Here is a 26,098-nt window from a genome sequence, read left to right on the forward strand (position 1 = left end):
GCAAGTTAAAGAAGTATGGGCTGGATGAATGCACTATAAGGTGGGTAGAAAGTTGGCTAGATTATCGGGCTCGACGGGTAGTGATCAATGGCTCCATGTCTAGTTGGCAGCCGGTGTCAAGTGGAGTGCCCCAAGGGTCGGTCCTGGGGCCGGTTTTGTTCAATATCTTCATAAATGATCTGGAGGATGGTGTGGATTGCACTCTCAGCAAATTTGCGGATGATACTAAACTGGGAGGAGTGGTAGATACGCTGGAGGGCAGGGATAGGATACAGAGGGACCTAGACAAATTGGAGGATTGGGCCAAAAGAAATCTGATGAGGTTCAATAAGGATAAGTGCAGGGTCCTGCACTTAGGATGGAAGAACCCAATGCACAGCTACAGACTAGGGACTGAATGGCTAGGCAGCAGTTCTGCGGAAAAGGACCTAGGGGTGACAGAGGACGAGAAGCTGGATATGAGTCAGCAGTGTGCCCTTGTTGCCAAGAAGGCCAATGGCATTTTGGGATGTATAAGTAGGAGCATAGCGAGCAGATCGAGGGACGTGATCGTTCCCCTCTATTCGACATTGGTGAGGCCTCATCTGGAGTACTGTGTCCAGTTTTGGGCCCCACACTACAAGAAGGATGTGGATAAATTGGAGAGAGTCCAGTGAAGGGCAACAAAAATGATTAGGGGTTTGGAACACATGACTTATGAGGAGAGGCTGAGGGAACTGGGATTGTTTAGTCTGCAGAAGAGAAGAATGAGGGGGGATTTGATAGCTGCTTTCAACTACCTGAGAGGTGGTTCCAAAGAGGATGGTTCTAGACTATTCTCAGTGGTAGAAGAGGACAGGACAAGGAGTAATGGTCTCAAGTTGCAGTGGGGGAGGTTTAGGTTGGATATTAGGAAAAACTTTTTCACTAGGAGGGTGGTGAAACACTGGAATGCGTTACCTAGGGAGGTGGTAGAATCTCCTTCCTTAGAAGTTTTTAAGGTCAGGCTTGACAAAGCCCTGGCTGGGATGATTTAACTGGGAATTGGTCCTGCTTCAAGCAGGGGGTTGGACTAGATGACCTCCTGAGGTTCGTTCCAACCCTGATATTCTATGATTCTATGATTCTGTGACTCATATCAGCTTCTTGTCCACTGTAACCCCTAGGTCCTTTTCTGCCGAACTGCTGCCTAGCCACTTGGTCCCCAGCCTGTAGCAGTGCCTGGGATTCTTCCGTCCTAGGTGCAGGACTCTGCACTTGTCCTTGTTGAACCTCATCAGATTTCTTTTGGCCCAATCCTCTAATTTGTCTAGGTCCCTCTGTATCCTATCCCTACCCTCAAGCGTATCTACCACTCCTCCCAGTTTAGTGTCATCTGAAAACTTGCTGAGGGTGCAGTCCACGCCATCCTAAAGATCATTAATCATTATTGATATGTATTGCTGTTGCACACAGGAGCCACAGTCATGGAGCAGGATCCCATTGTGCTAGGTGCTGTCCAAACACTGAACAAAAGGCCCTGCCCCAAAGCCCTTGCAGTGTAAGTAAATATAGAGGGAAAACCTTATAGTGTAGTTCTATTCTGACAAGTAAATCCACTGCGGGGCTCTATATTTATTGACTCTCAGTCAAACCAGATGAAAACAAGGGAGAGAAGGATGGAGTTTAAGAAGGGAGGACAAATATGAAGGGAGAGCTAACACTGGGAAAGATACTGGCATTCCCACAGGCACAGAGTATGTAAAAAGGTAGGAATTAAATGATCTGACTGGCTGAAAACAATCCTAAACCCTGGCTATACTGAAGCATCAGTCACAGCCACATAATTTTTGCAGATTTTAAAAACTCTTAAATTTAGAAACCCACTACGTATATGTATATGCAGCCAGCTGTTGATAACATACCATGGGCCAGATCCTTTGCTGGTGCAAATCAGCATAGCTCCATTTAAATTAATGGGGCCTGTGGTCAGTTGCACTCACTACTTTCAAAAAAGAAAAGAAGTACTTGTGGCACTTTAGAGACTAACCAATTTATTTGAGCATGAGCTTTCGTGAGCTACAGCTCACTTCATCGGATGCATACCGTGGAAACTGCAGCAGACATTATATACACACAGAGATCATGAAACAATACCTCCTCCCACCCCACTGTCCTGTTGAGCATCCCCAGTGTCCGCTGTGCCTAGTGCAAGCTATAAGTCAGCCTCTGAGGGTCTTCTGTGGCTCAGCCCTCCAGCTGGGTCTCATGGTCCAAACTCTTGCCAGGGAGCAACAAACTCAAACAGAAGGAGATCCTTGCCCTTTGGGATCAGTTATAACTAAAACAGTTTGTTACCCATCAGGGCTTAATTCCCTTTCCAAAATTAACTCAGCATGGTGCCTTCTGCCATCGCCTGGGTCCACTGGCAATGTCCTAGGGAGCATTCCTCCTCAATCCACTGGCTCCCACCAGGAACTGTCTTGCTAGCAGCGGGCAGCTTCTTTTATTTCAGCCTGCTGAGCCCTGATTGGTTGGTGCTGGTCCCCAGACCGTCTAGCTGCCGGAGGACCAGATTTCAGAGGTTTCCAAAATGGCTGCTCCTGGGATGTCTCTCTAGGCAAGCCTAGAGGTCTAATACTCACTGCTCTTTTCCTCTCAGAGAACCATTTCTTGGGCCAGGGTACACCCTGTCACAGGGCCAGATCCTCAGCTGGTGACTACATCAGCTAAGTGTACAGCCCAACCTGAGTCCGATTCTCCACTGCCTCACACCTTGTGACATCATTTACATTTGTGCAAAGCGCGTGTAAAATTCTGTCAAATCTGAGCTTAATCCACACTGACTTATACCTGTGTAAATCTGGACAGAGGGGAGGTGTATACTATAACTGTACATCAATATAACTACGTCGCTCGGGGGCGTGAAAAATCCACGCCCTGGAGCGATGCAGTTATACTTACCTCACCCGCGGTGTAGACAGTGCTGTGTCGACAGGAGGGCTTCTCCCATTGACATAGCTATCACCTCCCTTGGAGGTGGATTATCATCTCCCGTGGAGGTGGATTGACTACAGGCGGGAGAAACTCACACATCGGGATTGTAGTGTCTTCACTGAAGCGCTACACCAGCACAGCGGCAACAGGTTAAGTGTAGACCTGCCCTAACTCCATTGACCTCACTGGTGTACCTGAAATGCAGATAGGCCATTTCTCTCTCAGGCCAGATCCTCAGCAGATGTCAATCATCCTAAACTGCCTTGGCGTCATGCCACTGTCGACGAGAGTAACTGAGAAATGAAGCAGAACCAGGATGTGTGGTACAGTGTTAGTAGTGGTAACACAAATAAATAACAATGCTTGAGGACGTCCAACAGTAAAGATCTTTGAGAGAAAGGCACTGAATGAAGCAAATAACAATATGCTGGACTGCAGCCTAATGCACATGATTTATGCCCTGAATTTACCTGCTTTTGCTAGAACAACAGCAGTTGTCAAAAGAAAACATCTCCTAGATTAGCAGCAAAAATACATCCTGCTGTGACATTTGAAGGTTAGTGACGTGAATCGGCCCAGGTTCCCCTTAATATAAATCACTTCTTTGGAAAAGAAAAAAAAATAAATTGCAAAACAGGAAAGACTCTGGAACATGTCTGGGGGTGGTACCTTTCATGTGCTAATAATCAAAAGGAATAAATACACTTTTCTTTCCCACTCCCCAAACCCTCTTCACCTACTTGCAACTGAATATATAATCCATTTGCATTCAGGATGCCTCATAACCACCTTGCACTCCCGATTGCAGCCCACAGACAGACCTGGAAGGTCAAGGCAATTACACACACGCAGTTCTGAGGCTTTTAACATTTCTCTTGCCCTGGAGTGAGAATTCTATTGAATCAAATCCGCTCCTGTGAAACAAAGCACAGGGTCCAGGAGCATCTTTTGTATTATATACATGGACAGACAGACAGTGAGAGCAGGGCGGGGAGAGGAAATTGTCGTGATTTTCTTCTCTTTTTTGTCAAAATTTGAAAACTTCTGTCAACCCCACCACCCCAAATCATCCAGTCCCCGTAAATATGATATGTTAATGCAATGTTGAGGTTGACAGCTGATGCATACAAAAGTCAGGGCATTAAAAAGTTAAAAGCACCTAATCTTCCATCAACACAAGTCCCTCTTTATACCACCCTGGTAGGTAAAGGGACCTTAAAATATGTTTACATTGTATTTATATCTACTCTATGGCCCTTTGGGGCATCAGTGTACATAAGAAAGCCCTGGCTGGGATGATTTAGTTGGGGTTGGTCCTGCTTTGAGCAGGGGATTGGACTAGATGACCTCCTGAGATCTCTTCCAACCCTAATCTTCTATGATTCTAAGAATCAGATCCAAAGTTCCCACAGGCAATGTACTAGGTCACATCCATCACATATAAATGCACTGGAAAGAGGACCACATTCTCCTGAGGATATAAGTTAATGGGAAAAGAGGAGGAAATGCCCCCAGAAATGGCCCCTCTGGCCTTCTTAATAACCACACAGAGGTTATAATGGCATAGTCAGTTCAGTGCAAAGTCATGCAGTGGTGGCGGCCTGACAAATATGCCTGTGTATAGAGAAGGTAGAGTATTAAACAACTTGATTTGTACATTTTCTCATGGACCCTGTCTCCCATGGGATGTGATTTATTCATAGAAAACTGTTTGCATCTCCCAGCATTCTCACAAGTTTCAGTGTGACATACACCACCGTGGCTGATATACCGGGGACTGGATCAGGACCCGCCAGAGCTAAACACATCAGCTCTGTAGCTAGAGCTAAAGCATCATTTTTTTGTAGATGAGAGCTGTAACAACTCCTATCCTCTGTAGACCAGCACAGCAACACACACACACACAGCCACGCATCATTGCTTTTTCTCTGAAGATTCATGCTGGAATGTGCATTAGTTGACCTCCATTATTTGTCTTTTGAAAAAAGTTTCAATTTTCCAGTCAGAGACCAGAAACACAACGACTTTCCTTAGGTGACCAGTCACCAAATGTTGGCACCAACAGTCCTTGAACAACCTAACAGCTGAAAAAATATCCATCCGGGAAAGGCTGAGGTGGGACATGATTGGGTACTTTTCTTTGTATGACTGCAGCACCTAGAGGCCCCAACTGCTGTTTAGGCCCTAGAAAATGTGCACACACAACAAGGGATACCTTCTGCCTTTTATGATGAGATTACTGGTTCTGTGGATGAAGGGAAAGTGGTGGATGTATTGTTTCTTGACTTTAGCAAAGCTTTTGACACGGTCTCCCACAGTATTCTTGTCAGCAAGTTAAGGAAGTATGGGCTGGATGAATGCACTATAAGGTGGGTAGAAAGCTGGCTAGATTGTCGGGCTCAAGGGGTAGTGATCAATGGCTCCATGTCTAGTTGGCAGCCGGTATCAAGTGGAGTGCCCCAAGGGTCGGTCCTGGGGCCGGTTTTGTTCAATATTTTCATATATGATCTGGAGGATGGTGTGGATTGCACTCTCAGCAAATTTGCGGATAATACTAAACTGGGAGGAGTGGTAGATACACTGGAGGGGAGGGATAGGATACAGAAGGACCTAGACAAATTGGAGGATTGGGCCAAAAGAAATCTGATGAGGTTCAATAAGGATAAGTGCAGGGTCCTGCACTTAGGACGGAAGAACCCAATGCACAGCTACAGACTAGGGACCGAATGGCGAGGCAGCAGTTCTGCGGAAAAGGACCTAGGGGTGACAGTGGACGAGAAGCTGGATATGAGTCAGCAGTGTGCCCTTGTTGCCAAGAAGGCCAATGGCATTTTGGGATGTATAAGTAGGGGCATAGCGAGCAGATCGAGGGACGTGATCGTTCCCCTCTATTTGACATTGGTGAGGCCTCATCTGGAGTACTGTGTCCAGTTTTGGGCCCCACACTACAAGAAGGATGTGGATAAATTGGAGAGAGTCCAGCGAAGGGCAACAAAAATGATTAGGGGTCTAGAACACATGACTTATGAGGAGAGGCTGAGGGAGCTGGGATTGTTTAGCCTGCAGAAGAGAAGAATGAGGGGGGATTTGATAGCTGCTTTCAACTACCTGAAAGGGGGTTCCAAAGAGGATGGCTCTAGACTGTTCTCAATAGTAGCAGATGACAGAACGAGGAGTAATGGTCTCAAGTTGCAGTGGGGGAGGTTTAGATTGGATATTAGGAAAAACTTTTTCACTAAGAGGGTGGTGAAACACTGGAATGCGTTACCTAGGGAGGTGGTAGAATCTCCTTCCTTAGAGGTTTTTAAGGTCAGGCTTGACAAAGCCCTGGCTGGGATGATTTAACTGGGAATTGGTCCTGCTTCAAGCAGGGGGTTGGACTAGATGACCTTCTGGGGTCCCTTCCAACCCTGATATTCTATGATTCTATGATTCTATGATTCTGCCCCCAAAGAGCGTGTGTATATATAGACACCCACTAGCCAGACAAAGGATGGAAGGGGAATCAGAAGCCAAGTGGTCAGTGACATAGAATCATAGACTATCAGGGTTGGAAGAGACCTCAGGAGGTCATCTAGTCCAACCCCCTGCTCAAAGCAGGACCAACCCCCACCCAGCTTCAGACCCCATGGCTCCTCACGCCTTCACCAGTGCCCTATCCACTAGATCACACTGCCTCACTAAATGATACCCTGGCTTTGTACTCCAATGATTAAATAGGCCCAGGTATTTCAGTAGGCTGTAGATCACAACTATAGGACTTAAGTGGTGCATAGACATTGTGCTGACTCTCTGCATTATGGGTGCATTTCACCCATAAGTTCCAAGCCATGAATTGTGCTGTGTAACAATCAAGACTCATTATTGGCAAGTTACATCCTTTAATTAGTAACATAAATATTTGCTGGGGCTTTTTTTTTTTAGCCCTTTTGCCTTATGATCACATTAAGGTAGCACAGTATGACAATTGTATGGCATTAATTCCTGCTGAGCTGCTAGGATGCCATTCAAGTCTAAGGCTGCCAGCCTCACACATCAATCCAGTACTGGTTACGCTCTGTTACATATTACTGCTTAAATGAGAACAACTACAGATGGAGGGTTTGTTTTGTTTCCTATCAAGGGTAAGATATTTTGTTTCTAGGAAATGAATAGAGAGAAGCCCTAGAATTTATATATGGTCATTTGTGGCTCTTAGTCATTATGGAAAAATCTACAAGGCAAATCCTCTCTTGGCGTAAAGACATCAGTGGAGCTAGCCCATTGGGGATCTGCCCCTATAGATGACTGAGACTACACTTGGTTTTGGGTGGAGGGCTCCTGCGATTGGCAATAATGAAACATGGGTCCAGATCCTTAGCTGGTGTAAATTGCCATAGCTCCATTGAAGTCAGTGGAGAATCTGGCCCATGAAATCTTTTGTGTCAAGGTCAGGAGTTCCAGCCCTGACCAGGGGGGTAGGGAATGATGGTCAGCACATGGGCCTGATCCTACACACCATTACCTGCCAGGGAAGGTTTGCAGGATTGGGCCTCATCGCTGCACTCCAGTGATGGCTTGCTGGCATGTGCAAAATGAGTTGGTGGCTTCAGTCCAGGTGTTCGTAGACAGGTGTCCATGCCCCACAATCCATCGTGGGCAGCAGTGGGGCTAAGGACTGAACAGGCACGGGGGCTTCTCTGCTACCCACGTCCTGTCCTGCTCACTGCATTCTGCGCAAGCTTCTCTCCTTGCTGCTCCATCAGATCATACTCAGTAGCAGCAGGTGCCACTCTCAGTCAAGCCAGGACATCTGCAGGGCATGCCAGACCTAGTCTCAGTCTGAGCCTCTTGTCCTCATCCACGCAGGGCTCCGTGCCTTGTTTGAGACATTGTGCTCATCAGCAGTCATAAAACACCATCGCTCTCCTCATTCAGATTGCCCCAAGAACCCAAGCTGTTCAGGTCGGCATTAGGTTTACGCTAAGGTTTGGCATTGAGGTGGAACCAGGCCTGGAGTTTAAATTCAGCAGCCCCCAAGAGATTTTATGGCCAAACAGGGCCTGGGGCCACCAGTGAAAAACATGTCAAGTGGAGGAAATCAGGGGAGATCACCTTTCGCAGCTAAACTTCAGCACTTGTCTCCATTGGGCCTGTAGACTAGGCCCCTTCTGCTTGTGGATCCAATCCAACTCCTCATGGGCAGGTTTAGATTCAGGGATCCAGGTCGAACCTCTTCATTCCTGCCTCCTGGACATTCACAAGGGTTCGGATTCAAAGGTGCTGGCTTTCCTTTGGCCCCTCCTTCCCACGAGTCCTTTGGGTGCTACCAACTTCATGTTTGCTACTTGTCTTGACCATCTTGGCTCCTGGATTGTGACTTTAGCTCAGCAGGGGTTCCACGGGACCTTGTCTTGCTGTATATTTATTTCACAGGCCAGCTGGGCCATTTAAGGGTAGATGGGCCCCAATTCACCGGGGCTAAACTTAACTAGTCTCTACAGGTGCAGAGAATGTAATAATAAGTGATGTCATGTGACAGATGGGTCGTGTGTCTAACTCAAATCTCTGGCTGTAGATAAGAGAGGCCTGGGGAAGCACAGGCTGGGGGGAGGGGGGTAGCCAGCAAAGAGTTGTGGGATGTAGGAAAAAGGGTTTTGTCCTGAGAAACTATAGGACAACTCCTGGTAAGGTGTCCTGGGAGTTGCTGCTTGATAGGGAGCAGAAGGGGTTATGAGCCAGCTAGGAAGGCTGAGAGGAAGTGTTCTCTTTATTGAAATGTTCATCTTTATAAACTCAACCCCCCTAAGAGAGGTTTTTACTGGACATAAGCCTTTGTGAGTCACTGACCGAGGAGGCCTGAGGAGAAGAAGACACTGAGGCAGGGCTGCTGCGGAACTGCTCCAGGCTATGAGGGGGTGTGCTGCAGGTGACAACCCCGGTACGGTATATTTGACAGGACTGTGGTACCACAGAAATGAGGGTGATGATAACTCTTGGACTCATGGTGCTTGTTTCTCGCCCTTGGAAGGGTTTTAAATAGTTTATTATGATTGTCTGTGTTACTGTAGCATGTAGAAGTCCTAGTTGTGGATGTGGGCAGACAGAGTGCAAGGAAACACTGAGATAGGAAGGGTCAGCATCCTAGGCCATGGTCCCAGCTCACCAGCAGCTTAACCTCTGTCACATCCTTCCTTCCATGTTCCGCTCTGCAAATATTGGACTGTGGACAGGAAGCAGTGTGCAGAGGGCTTCTTGGAATCATTAAGGGGGCACTCAAGGATTCGGTCTCAGGGAAACGTGCCTGTTCTGTTCTGAGCTGGCCACATAGTTCTCTACCCATTAGGGTTATCATTAACCACAGATCATCTGGTTTGATTAAAGTGAACTCAGAAGCCCCAGGGAGGCCTCAAATAAAGACGAAAGGGAGGATTTGCTGTTACAAAGGAAGGAGACTCAGGGGGAAGCCATCATTTTCAACCTCTCTCAGAAGGTGTCAAAGGTTTGATGCAATCCCATGGACATGGTCCTGGCAGAGGATGATATCCCATGCACCTATGAGGAGGACACCAGCTGCTTTCATGGCAAGGGAGGGCAAATGTACCACACTGCTCTGATATGCCACCTCAACAAACCTTTCCAAAGCAATGAACACACACACATACTCACACTCATGGCCCTCCAAATAGCCATGCTTTACCAAGGGTGAAGGAGCCCAGCATGCAACCAGTAGGAAATAAATCAGATCCCAAGAGCTTCTAGGAAATGCTGATGTAATTCTCTAGCATAGGGCCCTATCCATTGTCCATGGAAGTCAATGGAAAGTTTCCCATTGATTTCAATGAGCACTGGATCAGGGTCTTAGCTATTGTGTCCCCTTCTACTTACCGGCGGTGGTGACCACAACAGGCTACTTCTGGTCACCACCATAGTTCTAAGCCTTCCCTTTTAGCTCCAGTACCAGAGGATAGTTTTGTAATGAAAGACCTGTTCCAAAGTTCATTCAAGGCAGAATGTTTCTGTTGACTTCAGTGGGACTTGGATTGGGAACCTAGAGAAGTACAATCATGTAATCACATTTTATTGATGCCAATGTTCTCAAATATTGCATGCGTGGGTATTTATGGGAACCAAGATTTAAAGTCACACACCGATGTGTTCACACCGGAAGAATCTGCATGCTCATCCAATGAGGAGAAAAGAAACAAGAGTGCATGATTTCTTTACCCAATCAAAGTTTAACGGCGTGACTTAAATTTCAAGTATTTGCAATCAATTTACAGAGTAAACTTTGAATAACAAATAGACCTAAAGGAACTGCAATCTGCTTATGGCCATTTCCCAAGCAGAAAAGACGGCTGTAGACTCAGTTTTTGTGTACCAAACTTGAGATGCTTGGAGGTTTGATTTTCAGTGAATGGGTGTTCAGAACCTTAAAGGGGTCTAAGACTGGGCTCCCCAAAATTGAGGCACCTGGAATCACTAGTCACTTTGGAAAAATCTGGCCTGCAATGAATAATACACTGCATTACTTGGGCCACATCCTCAGCTCGTGTAAAACAGTATAGCTCCACTATAATTAATGGAACAACACCAATTTGCACCGTTGTGGATCTAGGGTGGCCAGGTGTCTGATTTTCGATCAGAAAGTCCAGTCGAAAAGGGGACCTGATGGTGTGCGGTCAGATCTGTTGACCGGACACCCAAAGTCCAGTTATTGCGGGCGGGGGAGGCACTGAGTCATCATCCACGCCAGCCCCTACTCAGCCAGGGCCATCTCCTACCTGCAATCAGGTGGCTGCAGCTCCCTGCCCCAGGTCTGCAAGCTAGTCCCTCCCAAGCCATGCGAGGGGGGAGAGAGGGGAAAAGCAGTGAGCGACAGAGGGAGGGGGAAAGAGGAGCAAACGGGGGATGGGGCCTCAGGGGGAAGGGGCAAGGCAGGAGCGGGGCCTTGGGGGAAGAGGTGGGGCAGGGGTGAGGCCTGGGGTGAAGGGAAAGAGCAGGGACAGGTCCTCGAGGGGGAAGAGGCGGGGTAGGGGAGGTTCCGGCATTCCTGCTGGAGTGTCCTGTTTTTAAATATTACAAACTTGGCAACCCTATGTGGATCGCAGAGTATATTATTCATTGTGAATTATTTGCTCAGCTCTAATGAACACTGTTATTTACACTTACCCTGTATATTGAACCAGATTTTCTCCTTATCTATGTCAACACGGTCCTAGCTGGCCATGTCTGACCTTTCCAATCACATTGTTCTTTAGCTATAGCCCAAGCGATTTAGACAGGCCGTTCATGTTGTTACTTATTCCCCGCTGAAAGCAAGGCACCGGGGAAGTCTCTAAGCAGTTCCCACAGCCTCCCTACAGAAATATTTCTACACTGTCAGCAGCGCTGGGCCTGGGATGCTGATGCAGGAGATAAGCACACAGCTGTGCCAACTCCGCAGAGCCGAAGCAGCTGGCTGTGTGTGTGTGCTGGACAAGGAGATAATGGGATATGGGAGAGAGGTGGCTTTTGTGACCAGCTAGTGCAAGGTCCAGCTCTCAGCTGTTCTCACTGGCTTTCAACATGGATCTTGTCATTCCAAGATCAGTTAAAAAGCTCAATGGCATCCTTCCTCTTAAAGGGATAGGATGGGACTCAAAGATCCTTGGCCAGATATTCTTCTTTGTCAACCCAGCATGACCCAGTGGATTTTAAAGTGACTGCATTGCTTAACGGACAGAGAAATTTGGCCCTGTGTCTTAAACTGTTATAATTAATGGTGAATCATTTTGGAAGGGCTATGAAACCTCAGGCTTAGGGTCTTAAGCCAATCTCTAACTCTTGGAGACCAAATGCTGGGGGTAGATTACCCCACATCTGCTCAGAGACAGGATACTGGAATAGATGGACCTCAGCTCTGTTCCAATCTGGCAAGGGGGGAGGGATAGCTCAGTGGTTTGAGCATTGGCCTGCTAAACCCAGGGTTGGGAGTTCAATCCTTGAGGGGGCCATTTAGGGATCTGGGGCACAAATTGGGGATTGGTCCTGCTTTGAGCAAGGGGTTGGACTAGATGACCTCCTGAGGTCCCTTCCAGCCCTGATATTCTATGATTCTAAGTTTGTGTGTATATATAAACCTGTGTACAACCTGAGACCCTAGAATCTAGGGATTGGAAGAAGGAGGGTTTGAAACAGCACATGGCATTTATAAATTATGCTCATTCCTCTGGACTTGCTGCCTCCCAAGGTTTTAAAATTAGCTAACCAACAGAGCATGATGGTTTGCAATGTGACCCGAGTTAGATTCAAAGGAAGTGTCTTCTTCCTCCCTCCCCCCCGCCCCCCCGGGGAGTCAGACTTCTTCCTTTTGTTTGAAGATCAGTCCCTCAAGTCTGGTCTATTGCTGGGGATTTCCAAAAAGTCATTCCCACCAGTTCAGCAGAAGAAGTGGTGGCCTTCAAGGGAACCACTGTGCAGACAGTGCTCCTGTGGCCACACTCATTTTTTCTGGGATATAGGGCGGATCAAAAAATTTCCATTGAAACTGTTTTTGAACAGTTTTTGAACTGTTTTGAAACTGCTTTGACTAAACAATTTTTTTTCTTTTTTTTTGCAGAAAGCGTCTACATGGGGTCCTGCTGGTGCTACCAGCAGTTTCAGTGGAAAAATCAATAGCACATATGCTGCTTTAAGAGCACAAGCCCTGAAATGATTAATCACCTTCCCCTCCTTGCCACTTGAATTCAAGTGCCTGTCATGCAACATGCCAAGCCATTTTTGCTGGGTCAGCAAAAACTGAAACCTCTCCTCCTAGTGGCACATGGACTTTCCAGCCCTATGAAGAATAATGAAGCAGGGCGACAAAATTAGAAATTACAGAAGAAAAAAATTGCCAAGGAAAAGCCCACCCCAAAGCAGGCTGGGCTGGGAGAATAGCTCCCCCAGAGCCTCTGCAGCCTGTTTATCCAGGAAAAGAACACAAGAATCTGAGGAAACCGGAGGACAGTTTTAAAAATACCAAACCTCCAGCATTTTCACTTAATTACAGAGTAGGAGCTGAGGGAATGGAGGGAAAAGAACAGAACATGGCCTATTCTTTTTGTGCTGCTGGCTGCCTGTTTGTTGTTGCTTTTCATTTTAATTTTTCTGGGTCACATTCTATTTTGGAAACTTCGCCTTCCCCACCCCCATTCCCACCCAGCAACCAGATCCTTCTTGTTTGGGGCTGTTTGTGGACAGACTTCATTGTCTGAGCACAGCACAGTGGCGGAGACCACAGCAGATGCAGCTGGCAAGCTTGGGGGGTGGTGTGTGTTGAGGGAGGAGCTTAACCATCTAATAGTGGGGTCCATGTGAAACAGCTGGAGCAGAGAGTTTTCCAGCCACTGGGGAGGAGCTGTCAGTCTCTCTCCCCTCATTTCTCCTCCTCTGTGTGTCTCTCCCCCGCTAGGTCTTTTTTAACCACAGTCTTCTTGGGGAAAGTTCACCCCTGCTCAGGGGCCCCCAGGAGCCAGCTATGCCAGTGAAAAATGGCCACCTCAGGCATTAATGCTACTCTTCCCAGCTAGTTTACCCTGTGCAGCGAGGGCAGACCCAGATCCACCTCTGCACTTCCCTGCCCCAGGAACCCCCAGTGCACGGAGCATTCTGGGGCTTGATCTAATTTTGCATGGGGAACATAGAAATCCTGCAGCAGCCGGGAGAAAATTCCACTGGGACTGGCAGAAAGGGCCCTCCTCACAAGCTGCGGTGCAGGGGATATGCTCGGAGCAGGAAGGGGGATGTCTGGGGAACTTCTATAGTCAGTGCTGGTGCGTGGGGTCAACTGAGATTCCATTTTCTGCCTCAGTCTCTATCATTTTTTCTCTCTCTTTCTTGCTCTGTCTCTTCCTCTGTCTCTCCTTCTCTGCCCAACTCCAAACCAGCTAATGATGACAACACAGAGATCTATTCTTGTAAAGCATCCATCAGGAGATGGCGGGGGGAAATAACATCCCACCCCAGGTCCTTTCCTCTTGTTCTGCCGATGTACATTTCACCTGCTCTCATCAACCTAGTTGAATCCCTGACAGAACAATCCCTGTAATGCAATATCCGAAATATTTTCTTTTGTAAAAATAAAAATACAAGGGCTGCTTCCACTCTCCTTGGCAGAGAATCTCACCTTCGAGGCATTGCTGTTGCAAGGGGGTGGGGAAAAGGGGTGACGCTTTTATTTGCATTTGTTTTTGATATATATAAAAAGAGAGAGAGAAATACTACGGCTTTCTATACGCATCAGATGTTTTCATTAAACATGGGGGCGTTTTACACGTCTTAATGCCACGTCTGTGCTTTGAATTCCTGGGAGCTGAAGGAAACTACCTAGCTAAGTGGAAATGTAAATAAAGGTCATTTACAGCTAACAAAATGGATAATGGCATTTTGTATTAACAGGCAATCCCTGATAGCTAGGCCTGGCTGTGACCACCTTTTTGGATTGCCTCAGCCAGGCCACAGAGCTCGCAGCGAGCCAAGAGCCGTCCCCGCTTCTACAGTTACAATAAACGCCTGACGATGATGGTAGCTGACAGTTTATTTCACACAGCAGCTCAGCACTCGAGTGCCAGAGCATGGCAGAGTGAGCCCGGTTGCATTATGAGATGACTGCATGTGGTGGTTACAGGAACGGCCTGTTTCCAGTTACGCCCCCTTGCAATTCCCACCACTCCAACCGCTCCCTCTCCATAAGCAAGCTCTCGGTTTTCCTTGTCCAGCGACGGGCGGGTTGCGGGGGGCGGGAGGGAGCAGACCCAAAGCATTAAAAAGAAAAGGAGTACTTCATCGGATGCAAGTGAGCTGTAGCTCACGAAAGCTCATGCTCAAATAAATTGGTTAGTCTCTAAGGTGCCACAAGTCCTCCTTTTCTTTTTGCGAATACAGGCCAACACGGCTGTTACTCTGAAACCAAAGCATTAAGTTTTCTTTCTGCAAAGCTCATTGCTTTCATCAAGCCACCAAACAGCCTGCTCCTGCTTTTCTTGTGCCTCGGTCCATTCTCACAGACCTCTCCAGACGTTCGGGAGCGGGATAAGCACAAAACAAGCCTGCACCAGGCAGCGCTGCTGGAAGTGACACTCAGTCTGTGATTATTAATAATATTACACGGGGGTCAGAGGCTCCGTTGTGCTCAGCAATGCACAAGCACTGAGAGAAAACACTTGCCCAGAAGAGTTTGCAATCTCAGTGCACAAAGGGAGTGAGGGGGAACAGACGAAGCTGCTCCTCCACAATCGCAGAAGTTGAGTAGCTGAGTAGGAGGAATAAAACCCAGGTCTCCCAATGCCTAGTGCGGTGCACAATCCAGACCACCACCCTTCCCAGTTTTACAGGGTACTACCTCTCCTCCTTACCTTTCTGTAGCATTACATGGGACACCTCCCACCCCAGGAGGACTTGATTTTAGATCACAAGTACCTACACTGGAGTTACATCATGGTAATGACTTTGAGAGGAGAAAGGGGATATATATTTTACCCCGTCACCCCATGCACTCCCATTGACTTCAGTGGGGTTGTCCAGGATGTAAGAGAGGGCAGGATCTGACCCATAAGTTAGTACAATGGGAGATGGATAAATGATATTTCCCCCGTGCATTGGGCATTCTTAAATCTCAACCCATGATGTTTGCTGTACACTGTTATCTTCCCCGTCTAAACCCAGGGAGGTGTAGCGGTTACTGCAGCTACCCAGGGCAGTGAAAGATGAATTTGAATGGTCGCCCTGTACATGTGTGCATAAATCACTCCTCCGGGTCTGTTAAATCGTGTGTTTTACAGCAGCGAGGCTCACTCTGGGAAGCTAGAGTTGCAGCTAGATTTTCAAGGTCCCATGTGCATCTCCGTCAGCTTGATTGGCTTCGTTGCCACAGCCTTGGATATCAGGAAGAATAAGAATGGTGATGACTGCACACTCAAGCCGCCCAGGGAGCACTGAGAAAACAGACCAGTGGTGGGATGGCAGCCATCTGTAAGGGAAACAGAAGGAAAGGGATTTCTGGGGATTTCCACCAGGTAGAGTAGGAATGAAGCTCCTCACCTAGCCAGCAGTGGGGGAGGGAAAGCTGGAAGAGGACTTCTCCAGAAGCCAGGAAGGAGGAGAAAGGGACTCAGACAGAGCTAGGGGTGTCAGGAGAAATGACGCTGCTCTGTTGTCCATGGCATCATTTTGAAGCTCGTGAGCCATGATGGCACAACGTCATCACCACCCATTGAAATCAACGGGAGTCTGATTGAGTTCAGTGGGCTTTGGATCAGGCCCCAAATGACACAACGTTCTGGCACAATCCTTTCAATGCAGTGGTGAGATGCATGCATTCTGTGGTTCTCCGCAGCTCTCCAGTGGCTGTCCAGAAAGTAGAGATGGAGCACCACTGATTAACTGTGGGGCACACGTGCATTGGATTCAAGCAACATAGCAGAACAGTAGAGGAAACAAAAAATGATTTGGAAGCACATCCGCCATGTGCAGTTCTTGCCTTCCAAAGTCCGGTTTTGACTATCCTAGAGACAGGGATTTCCCTACAACCCCCCTAGGGTGTACACTTCCCCTAAATTTCCCCATCATCTCCCCCGCCCAGTGGTCAACTAGTTACATGCAGTGTTGCCAATTCAGTCGTTGGTTGGAAATCTGAATTGAAATTGAAACATTAATACATGCTTTAGCATATACAGTGTATGATAAAAGACTTATACCTGACAAAGTATAATAGGTTTGAAAAGTGTGATCCAAGACTAGCTTCCTCACGTAGCTGTTGTTTTTTTATGAACATGTCGGTGCATTCATTTCGGCGATGTTGGCCAACCTGATCATTTCACATTATGATTTCTAAGCAAGGTCTGAATGAGCTCTCCCCTGACAGCTAGTGATGAGCTGGGTGGCAGATGGTGGACAGGCTGTATTTACATGAACACGCCTACTCTGCCTCGGTATCCAGCAGACAGAGCTGTGTTGCCCAAGTGGTCAATTTTGGCCGCTGTTGGGTTACAAAACTCGTTAGTACTGAAAGCAGTGGGGTAATAACATGTTGTTATCCTTATTGTATGAGTAAAAGGCAGAAGGACTGTATTTAGCCTGTCCTGATTGAGGGGGTCACCCACTCTCAGTTGAACTGCACAAGCTAAGTAAGGGTTTTGTATGGCAGATCCCAGGGAAGAGAGAGAGAGGGTGGGGGACAGCGGTGATGCATGGTGGTGTGGGCTCTGCGTAAGAGTCACGGGCACGATTTGACCTGCCCTCTCCCCGTTTAAAGATAGAGCTGATTGGGCTCCATAGAGAATCTTTCGTTTTGCTAAGTGACCCCTAGATCTGAAATCACTTCTAATCAGGTCTAAGTGCTCAGACCTGCTGCGGGACAGCTCTTCTGTGGAAGAGACGGCCCAGCCTGCACTAGCAGCAAGGTTCCTGCACTGAGAGCTGAAATCACTGGGAGCCTGGTGGAACCTCAAGAGATTGACTCGCAAAGGTCACAGTGGCAGGTGGGGCAGGGCCATTGGCAACGGAGCAGTGGAGTAAATGAAGAGCATGAAGAGCAATGGTGGCCAGAGCGAGCGGCTGGAGCAAATGGCGAGCAGCTAGTGGAATAAGCAAGGTAGTTTCTTCCCCCTCGGGTGGGAGGTGAACTCATATGAAAGCACCTCTGAACTCTGGGTCTCCACTGACCAGGACAACAACTATGAATGGGGATGCACTGGAGGGAAACGAGGGAGTGGCACCTTAAAGGAACATTTGTTTGTTGGACTATGTTTTAGTGACTTTGCTCCAGAATGCTAGACTTATGATTGGGAAATGTATATAAATATACATTTCCTAGTAGGCCAAGATTTTTAAAATGCATTATTTGCCAAGGTCGTTATCTCACATCATCGCTTTCTCAAGAAGTCGTTATGTTGGGCAGTTTCTTTACTAAACACTTTTATTGTTATATTATAATTAATTTTTACAGAAGAACAGTTGCACTGGGTCAGACCATTGGTCCATCTAGCCCAGTATCCTGTCTTCTGACAGTGGCCAGTGCCAGGTGCTTCAAAGGGAATGAACACAACAGGCAATCATTGAGTGATCCATCCCCTGTCATCCACTCCTGGCTTCTGGCGAACAGAGGGTAGGGACACTCAGAGCATGGTGTTGCATCCCTGCCCATCCTGGCTAATAGTCATTGATGGACCTATCCTCCATGAACCTATCTAGTTCTTTATTGAACCCTGTTATAGTGTTGGCCTTCACAACATCCCCTGGCAAGGAGTTCCACAGGTTGACTGTGCATTGTGTGAAGAAAAAATTCCTTTTGTTTGTTTTAAACCTGCTGCGTATTAATTTCATTGGGTGACCCTTAGCTCTTGTGTTATGTGTTATGTGAAGGAGTAAATAACACTTCCTTATTCACTTTCTCCGCACCAGTCAAGATTTTATAGACCTCTATCATATCCCCCCTTAATCTCTTTTTCAAGCTGAAAAGTCCTGTCTTTATAATCTCTTCTCATATGGAATGTGTCCCATACCCCTAATAATTTTAGTTGCCCTTCTCTGTACCTTTTCCAATTCCAATATATCTTTTTTGAGACGGGGTGACCAGACCTGAACACGGTATTCAAGATGTGGGTGTACCATGGCTTTATATAATAACAATTGAGGAGCTTGGTTTGCCAGACCAATCAGCAAAGCCAGTGCTGACAAACTACATGAAAAGGCTGCAAAACACCAAGCCTCTGGACTGCATCAACATGCAGAAAGCCTTATAAGCTAGTCACTGTCAAAGCCAGCTTTAGAAGTACTTAATGAGGCTGTTAAGATTGCTTGAGACACAACTAAATACTAGGCAGTATTTATGCGAACAAACATAGCTAGGCATACAGTTTATGTGAACAAACATAGCTGTTGCATCATACTTTCTATTTTAGCAAGAAATACCACGCACTACAAACTGTAGGCCAATGTTAAGTGCATTGTTAATCCTGAAGTTGCACACTGGTTCCGAACAAGACCAGCAAATGTTCCCTGTCTTTCTGCAAGAAACTCAGCTGACTGGTTAGAAGCATGCATTGCAACAGTGAAAGACTCAGCAGCTGAAAAAGTGAAGAACTCTCTCACCACATTCAAAACATGTGCATACAAATGGGCATCCAATATTAAGTTATTGTGTACATTATCTTGATGTCAGTGGTAGGTCAATAGATGCATTTATAGCTGTTCAGGTTATGGAAGACACATCCACTGCATCTGTGACAACCCACATCTTAGAAGAGTTAAATGCTTGTCAATTGAACCCCAAACAGCTGGCTGCTTGTGCCTTTCATGGAGCTGCAAACTTCTCTGGAAGACATAGTGGATGGAGTACAAGCTTTGTTCAGAGAAAAGTGTAACCCTAATCTCTCTTATACACACTGCAGAGGCCATCTACTCCAACTACAATAGTATGAGCTGCAGAATCTTCAAAAGACATTTAAAAAGCCATACATTTAATGTCTTTTTAGACTCTTTTTTTAAGCAAGAGTCCAAAATGATTGAACGTCTTGGAAAAAATAGACTGGGATTTAGTCCACTCTGGGAAAAGCTGTTGGCTTTCTCATGAGCAATCCTTGGCTGTTGCCTTAAAATTACTGCAACCATTATCACTGGCTTTGGAAAGTATCTACCAAGATGGGATTGATCTAAATAGTGAGGCTGGTGGACTGCTTTTGCGAGTGAGTTCAGAGAAGACAATTGCCATTCTCTCTTTTGTAAGTCTACTGTTGAAACCGCTTGGGTAACTAAACAATGCCATCCAGGCATCTAATACAACAGTCGTAGATCTTTGTCCAGCAGTAGAAGCTACACTTGCATCAATCAGAGAGTTAACCATTGAAAACATACTGGAAGAAGCAAAGACTTCAGTATAGAAGTTGACTAAGGAAGGCACTTATACTGACTCCTTAAGTGAAGAGGACAAGAAGTGTTTGTTAAGCCAGCTGAAAAAGTACACAGGCTTGATTCTCACAAATCTTCAACAACGACTTCTGGATTCTGCTCAACCTCTACGTAGCTTTTACAGATGCCTGTCTTATAAAACATCGACAGTTAAGTAGAGTGAGCCACTACCTGCAATGGGTCGGCTATGTGATCAGGACAGAATAGAGAATTTTGAACACAGGGTGGAATAGCATATGATGAACAAATGAAGATTTGACTTCAACTTCTTCTTTATCATCACTAGTGACTCGACCCAATCTTTGTGCTCTGTTTCCTGGGATGAAAGAAGTAGGAATTCATCTCTTGCTACTCACAGTCACAACAACTACAGCTGAGTGTTTCTTTTTCCTCATTGAATAGAATTTTGTGTTCTGAAAGAAGTCACCTTCTGGCTGATCAAGAACATATCATGAAGGACTGGACTACTGGACTCATGAAAAGCCAGCAAAGATGAAAGCATTGCATTCGAGAAGTTCATTAACAGAGTTGTGCAAAATTACAACAAGAAACCAAGAAGGATGTAGATATAGTGCTTCACAATAGGCTTGAGTAGCCAACTTTAACTTGTGATGATTTTAAAACATGAGTTAAATCTAATAAAATGGTTGTGAGACATTTTTCAGTTTTTACTATGGTGCCATACAGACCACCTTCGTCCTTATGGTTTTACCCCTCTTCGGCTTTTACACCCCTGTAAATTTGAACACATCCCCAATTTCAATTCATGGGGAAAACACTGCCTAACGTTTAGTTACAGAACACAAGATAAAAGACTCGCATTAGCAATTGCAAGCACAAAACCACACTTGTAATTGTGGGTGTAATGTGCATATGTAATTACTGCAAATTGCAAGTGCAAACCAGGGATTTAAAAGTATAAGTGGCCATTTAGCTGCATAACACACCAGCTGCATGCTAAAATTCAATGCACAGATGGGCAGGCATTTCTCTGCTTGAATTTTTGAAAATCAAATCAAAAGAGGGCACCTAATACAACGCTCTTAAATCCTGTATTTGGCTGCTCAAAGTGACACACTAATCGTTCATTATTAGTGTAGAGCTCAGAAGCCCCATCAGGATCCAGGCCTACTGATTCTGTGCAAACTTGACCAGCTTTTGATGCCTTTACATTGATGACCAATTGATTCCACTAGTAGCCCCACTGAAATGAAGGGACCGATTTGAGGACAAAGGTACCATGTCATGTGAGTAGAGGTGGCAGAATCTAGCCCTATGAAGGCACCTAAGACTAAGGCACCTAAGACTGGAATCTGGCCCACATGTGCCCATTTAGACTCCCACATTTGAAAATTTGGCTCATCATAGTTGGTGATCAATTAGGCGTTTCATTCTGTTTTGAAATTCACAACCTGTAACTAACACCTGGTAACAGGATGACAAACGCCGTAGCTCACCCTCACACTCTGTAAAAAGGGACACCACATATTCCTCTCCTTCACAACAGTATCCCTACCCTGTGCAGCCTGCACTGAGGTGTCCCGTTCAGTTCAGCTTGTTGATATGTGCCCCGTCATTCCAATGGATAATATTTCCATTTGCCTCGCAGCAGCCTGTGGTAGGATGAGACCTTCACTTTCTGTGCTGTCTGTATTTTGAGTCACCGCTGGGTGACTGGCCCACTGTTAACACCTTCCTGTCTGGCAGATGGCTGCTCAGAGTCATTTCTGTTTGTATGAATTCCAACTTCTATAACAGAACTACAGTATCATGAGTCATTCACCTTCAGTACCAGGTTTAAACAAGAAATGGGCTAGGACTGGGGCAAGAAAAGCAGAAACTGGCTTCCTAGGGGAGAGACCCTACCACCAGTCTGGCTGGGCTAGACTATGCCTTTAGGCCCAGCCCTGAGCAAGGAACGATGAGTCAGCTGCATCTCCCCATGAAGCACTGTGACTCAGAGACACACTCTGAAACACTGTACCGCCTTGCTCCATGCTGGTAGTAATTTAGGGCCAGATGGTGAACCACTTACCCCTACTGCTGAGTGCTTATTCTCCGTTGGCTTGAGTGGGACTGCTCATGTGAGTAGGTGCTCACCAGATGTAAGAGGTTCACACTCTATACCAACAGTAAGTTATTACTCCAATACTCATGTGTTGGCTTAGCTCCTCTGGCCAGCAAGTAGCAGACGAGAGCACAAGGTCCACCCATCCCTGCCCACTCCTCACCCATCTTATTTAGAGAGTGAGTGAGTGATCAGACCTGTTTAATTCTACGCACCTGGACCCAAGGCCTGGGTAGACCACACAGGGCTGTAAGCAGGGTCTTGCTCCACTGTGCAGGCTTGTAGGCCAAATTGCAATCTAATCCACTATTTGTAATTAAAGGGATCTAAAAAACGTCCCTCTGGAACATTCATCTCACCACCTTATCCAGTGTAGGGTTACCACTTTGAAATGCAAAAAACCCGGCACCCTCCCCACCAGGCAAGACTGCCTCAAACACAACCCCCAACCACAAGGCAACTCTGTACCCCCACCCCTTCAACAGCCACTTATAGTATCTAGAGACAGAACACAAATAGATGAGATTGATAACAGTGCCGGTCTCCTCACTCTAGTGTGACTCAAACCCGTAAAAAAACCCCTGCAGATTAAATTATTTTTCTGGCAACTGGAAAATCCATAAAAAAAACCCTGGCAGGCTGGTCAAATACCATCCAGGTGGTAACCCTAATCCAGTGTGAGGAGAGGTATGGTCTAATAATCTAAACACAGACCTCCTGAGTTCTCAGCCTGCTTCTGGCCTTGGTTCCATCTACTGCTTGGGCTAATTTCCTGTCTGCAAAGTAGGGATAATATTTGGAGATGGGTCTGAACCACTAAACTGAGTGTGAGGTCATCTGTTCCCTTCACGCTGGGGCCCATCAGGTTTAGGGCATCTAGGACTGCAGTGGTGGCTTTGTGGCACAGAGCAAGAGGTAGTCTATGTTTTAGCTTGGACTAACCCACTGAAATATATAGCAATGATCTGCAAAGGAGATGAAAATGGGTCAATCTGTGACAGTGCACCCCATAAGGCTTTATGGAAATATGCTTATGAATGTATATATGACATAACTGGAATATGTTTTATGCTACATATGCCATGTAACATATCTCTGTAAAGGTTATGATCTACTGAATTTATTCATCCTATTTGTATGCATGTGTCATTATTGCATTCAAAGCTATGAATATTGGCTGTATACTTGTTTGATTTTAAATAGCCTTAGTAAGGCATTTGGTCAGCTTCTTTAGAAAGGAATTTGCAAGTTAAATGCCCGATCAAGAAGCACGGACAATGGATCTTGAAAGTCTCCAATCCACATAAGAAGTCTATATGAGGACGTTCAAGGTAGCATGTGAACAATGGCTGCTGCCTGTAAAAACTGAGTCATGCATGGACATGTGACTTACCCAGGTGACTCCAAAACTCCATCTTGGAGCTGGACTTTGCATAGGAGAGAGGAGGGGGTCTCCACCCACAAGAGAAAGTCTATTTAAGCCATGGGAGACCCCTCCATTTTGTCTTCAGCTGGCTCAAGAGATAGCCTCTCCACCTCCAAGGAAACCTGAAAGAAACTGGAACAAAGGACAGTAACTGCAAGGGTGTGAGTGATTCCTGGACCCAGACTACAAGGAAACTAGTCTGTAAAAGGAAGCTTCCTGGAATTCCTCTAAGGGTGAGGTTTTATCTATATTCAGTTTTTTTACTGTATTAGACATAGACTTGCATGTTTTGTTTTATTTTGCTTGGTAATTCACTTTGTTTTGTCTGTTACAACTTGGAACCACTTAAATCTTACTTTCACTTTTTACTTATTAATTAACCCAGAGTATGTATTAATACTTGGGGGGGCAAACACCTGTGCATATCTCTCTATCAGTGTTATAGAGGGCGAACAATTTATGAGTTGACCCTGTATACATAAGCTTTGTACAGGGTAAAATGGATTTATTTGGGGTTTGGACCGCACGGGGAGTTGAGCATCTGAGTGTTAAAGACAGGAACACTTTTTAAGCTGCTTTCAGTTTAAGCCTACAGCTGTTAGGAGATGTGCTTCAGACCTGGGTCTGGGTTTGCAGCAGGCTAGAGGGTCTGGCTCAAACCAGGCAGGGCACTGAAGTCCCAAGCTGGGAGGGCAGGGAAAGCAGGGGTAGAAGTAGTCTTGGCACATCAGGTGGCAGCCCCAAGGGGGTTTCTGTGATCCAACCCATCACAAATGCCTTTTATGTTTTGTTTCTGTATGACATAAACAATAGGCCTGAAAAGCATAGGAGGAGGAAGTGGGATTGGTAGTTGAAGATTTTTTTTTCCTCCTTGATTTTCATAATGGAAATTCACTTCTTGTCTTTCCTGCTTGGAAGACCCTATGGTCAGCGGGATAATGACATCACAAATACCAAGAAAGTGAGACTTGATTAATTGAAAAGGAGCTGATTTTTATTCATATTGGTGAAAATTGAATTTTGAGCCTTTAAGGTGCCCTGGCATCACATTTTCAGGCTCTTCTCTGCAACCACAAGGGCTAGAAACTCTCTTTTAAAAAAACAGAGAAAGCTGCAGAGATTATGTGATAACTTCACTCCAGGAGCTGGTGGTTTAAGAAAACAACCAAAGAGTGACTGACTTGGCCCTGTTGTACCCCACAACACTGACAAAGGGTGAAATTCACCCCTGCACAGAGAGTCAGCACAAGGCCTATGTGCCAGTTACATCTTTCCTAATGACTCAAAACAGGGTTTAAGTTGGAATTAAATGGTGCATGGGCATGCTGTTAGATCTCCATACTGGGGACAATTTTACCCAAAAGCTCTGAACATCAGATGGTGAAAAATTCCATTAACCACTGGCATGACGGGAAGGTCATGACTTTCCTTCACCAAGGGAAGGTCATGCCTGACTAATCTAATCGCCTTTTATGATGAGATTACTGGTTCTGTGGATGAAGGGAAAGCAGTGGATGTATTGTTTCTTGACTTTAGCAAAGCTTTTGACACGGTCTCCCACAGTATTCTTGTCAGCAAGTTAAGGAAGTATGGGCTGGATGAATGCACTATAAGGTGGGTAGAAAGCCGGCTAGATTGTCGGGCTCAACGGGTAGTGATCAATGGCTCCATGTCTAGTTGGCAGCCGGTATCAAGTGGAGTGCCCCAAGGGTCGGTCCTGGGGCCGGTTTTGTTCAATATCTTCATAAATGATCTGGAGGATGGTGTGGATTGCACTCTCAGCAAATTTGCGGATGATACTAAACTGGGAGGAGTGGTAGATACGCTGGAGGGGAGGGATAGGATACAGAAGGACCTAGACAAATTGGAGGATTGGGCCAAAAGAAATCTGATGAGCTTCAATAAGGATAAGTGCAGGGTCCTGCACTTAGGATGGAAGAATCCAATGCACCGCTACAGACTAGGGACCGAATGGCTAGGCAGCAGTTCTGCGGAAAAGGACCTAGGGGTGACAGAGGACGAGAAGCTGGATATGAGTCAGCAGTGTGCCCTTGTTGCCAAGAAGGCCAATGGCATTTTGGGATGTATAAGTAGGGGCATAGCGAGCAGATCGAGGGACGTGATCGTTCCCGTCTATTCGACATTGGTGAGGCCTCATCTGGAGTACTGTGTCCAGTTTTGGGCCCCACACTACAAGAAGGATGTGGATAAATTGGAGAGAGTCCAGCGAAGGGCAACAAAAATGATTAGGGGTCTAGAACACATGACTTATGAGGAGAGGCTGAGGGAGCTGGGATTGTTTAGCCTGCAGAAGAGAAGAATGAGGGGGGATTTGATAGCTGCTTTCAACTACCTGAAAGGGGGTTCCAAAGAGGATGGCTCTAGACTGTTCTCAATGGTAGCAGATGAGAGAACGAGGAGTAATGGTCTCAAGTTGCAGTGGGGGAGGTTTAGATTGGATATTAGGAAAAACTTTTTCACTAAGAGGGTGGTGAAACACTGGAATGCGTTACCTAGGGAGGTGGTAGAATCTCCTTCCTTAGAGGTTTTCAAGGTCAGGCTTGACAAAGCCCTGGCTAGGATGATTTAACTGGGAATTGGTCCTGCTTCGAGCAGGGGGTTGGACTAGATGACCTTCAGGGGTTCCTTCCAACCCTGAGATTCTATGTTTCTATGATTCTATGAAAATATTTCCAATGGCTTTAGCCAAGCTGAGAAATCTAGCACTCCACCGCCTACCC

At 46.2% G+C, this 26,098-nt stretch overlaps 1 long non-coding RNA gene across 1 annotated transcript in view; it reads left to right on the plus strand.

The window, feature by feature from the left end:
• LOC311516945 overlaps window positions 1–14,288 on the plus strand; it is a 31,069-nt gene extending 16,781 nt beyond the window's left edge. Inside the window, exon 3 of the long non-coding RNA XR_014710533.1 lies at window positions 12,536–14,288. This is a non-coding gene — a long non-coding RNA (uncharacterized lncRNA). The remainder of the gene's footprint in view (window positions 1–12,535) is intronic.
• The last annotated feature ends 11,810 nt before the right edge of the window (window positions 14,289–26,098 follow it).

This window comes from Lepidochelys olivacea (genome assembly GCF_965140295.1).
Source record: "Lepidochelys olivacea isolate rLepOli2 genome assembly, chromosome: 2".
In the NCBI taxonomy this organism is placed as follows: Eukaryota; Metazoa; Chordata; order Testudines; family Cheloniidae; genus Lepidochelys; species Lepidochelys olivacea.